General features: G+C 43.9%; 1 pseudogene; it reads right to left on the bottom strand.

Annotated features, from left to right (window-relative positions):
• Window positions 1-229: 229 nt before the first annotated feature.
• On the bottom strand, window positions 230-2246 carry LOC104164797 (annotated as a pseudogene).
• Between the last annotated feature and the right edge of the window lie 22 nt (window positions 2247-2268).

Here is a 2268-nt window from a genome sequence, read left to right as displayed (position 1 = left end):
GACTCAATGGGAAGGTCTCCCTTACCTTTTATCCCTGATCCTTGTGTAAACCACTGTAGCTTGATTTTAACCTTTTTGTTTTTCCTGTGTACATTTCTTTCATGTAGTAAGTAATAGAGTGAACCTTGCCATCAAAATTTGTTAAGCCGCCTTTCTATTAATTCATATTAAAACCACTTGTGCTAATACCTCTGACAGTGATTCTTTGAGTGACCTTGAAACAACTCATTCAGGACACAGGTACATGCAACATGCACCGATACTCACAGCCACTGCTTAGTGTGTTTCCTCACCTTGAAAAAAAACCCTCAGGACCCTCCTTGGCACAGGAGCTGGGCAGAGCTGTGGGTTGAATGTCAGCACCTTAGTCCATGGTGGTTGCCAACTTGATCAACATAATATCGTTATCAGGGCTTCTTGAATCACATCTAGGACGGTGAATGATTAACGTGAAGTCCTGACTAGTTCACTGTCTTCCTTCATATCAATGTTGTACGCTCCCATCCTCACTTGTATATGGCTGCAAAACTACCAGCAGAGAAGAGCAGCAGTTAACCATGGGTAGAACAACTTGATGCCACATGGGGACTGGCAGACACTTGGAACAGAGAAAGGGACTGTTGCCCTAATCAAAAGTTTATGTGTCACAGAGCTCTAGGAACTTCACGATTTCATGAAAGACAGAGTCTGGAGAGCCTTGCTAGTTAGGCATTCTGTCCAGTGGATCCCTAGCTGTCAACTGTGGCAATGGTGCAAGCATAGATGGATCACTTCAGACACCTAGAGCAATGCTTAATGAAGGAAGATTGAGTTTCCTGTTGCAGAGAGGCATGATCCCTGATCTGTGCTGTCTCTGCAGAGGTATGCCCTAAATTCAGAACAAGAAAGATCCATGAAGAAAGTCTGGAGAAATGAAAAAGAACAGAATAGTAATGGTAAGCCACATGGACCTGCAAATGTGCATAGGAAGGCATGTTAGGATGCACAGAAAAGAATGCCGAGAGTGAAGGAGTATCGGAAAGATCATGTAACGCAGTGAGATAGAAGGTACTTTGTTTTCAGACACACCATGCATTGCCACCTTGGATTGTCTTCTTTTACCAGGCAACATACTCCAAATCTGGCAGCTTTGCAAGATTTCACTAGAATCTAGATACACAACCAAATCCATAGTTATGATTTCTAGCAGTGAGCAGCTGACAGGACCTACTGGTTGTTGATGAGTGAACCACCGCAGAGTGATACTCAACATTCAAGGACACTGGCAGGGAGCTGAATGCAGCCTCCCACAATCTTGTCATCATCAGCATCCCCAGGAAAAGCAACTGAGAGAAAAAAGATTGATTTTCACCGCACCAGATCTGAATACGTTCTCTTAAACTGTGGCACCAACCAATGAGCTACAGAGAAATTAGCAAGAACCGAAAGAGTTTGAAACTTCAGAAGTCTTCACAGCAAGTCCTGAAATATTCTTCTGAGTTCTTTCTGTGCTACTCTGAAACATGAGGCTTTGTCTTTACCACCCTGAGTCAGGAAGAGAACAGAAGAGCAGAACCTGCCAAAAAACTTCACAAATTAAATGTGTGCAGCCTTCACACTGGCACCTTCACTTCCATGGCACCTTTGGAACAGGATGCAGCAGCTGTGTAATGGTGGAAAGCCCATGGTGCACATTTGTTCAGGTTGAGAAACAGAAAATGGCAAATGCGGTTGAGAGTGTGAGCAGAATTTTAACTTGCTGGGGCAAGCAAGAGGTGAGCAAGAGAGGAAGGAAGCCCTGGTAGTGAAGAAATCAGAAACAACATGAAGGCTCTGCAGAGTTGCAGACTGATGTTATAGCAGAATGTAAGAAAGAACATGCAAGGTATTTGTTGAAACTACCGGAACAGTGGTCTCCAAAAATTTTTGATCGCGCACCCCTATCAGTAAAATATTTTTGAGCACGCATCCCCAGTATATGTATATTTAGTAACTGATAATTATACACATACACTACTGAAGTTCTAATGTTTTCTTCCCACACCCTAGTGGATCATCTTGCATGCTCCCAGTGGTGCATGCACCCCACTTTGAAGACCACTGCATTGGAACATTGTAAACCAGGAGCATGTCTCTGACTATCGATTACAGATGCAAAGAGCAGAAGATGCAAAACCCTTCCCCAGGCATATTAGTGGCCTCCAGAAACTGGGGACTTGATGTTCCTAGGTCAGACGGGATATCTTTCAACCAGCTGCTCCCAGGCAGGAGAGACTTGGGAAGAGAGAA

This window comes from Cariama cristata, unplaced genomic scaffold (assembly GCF_000690535.1).
Source record: "Cariama cristata isolate BGI_N322 unplaced genomic scaffold, ASM69053v1 scaffold5527, whole genome shotgun sequence".
NCBI classification, from domain to species: domain Eukaryota; kingdom Metazoa; phylum Chordata; class Aves; order Cariamiformes; family Cariamidae; genus Cariama; species Cariama cristata.
The sequence above is the reverse complement of the archived record's forward strand: the minus strand, read 5'-3'. Positions and strand labels throughout refer to the sequence as shown.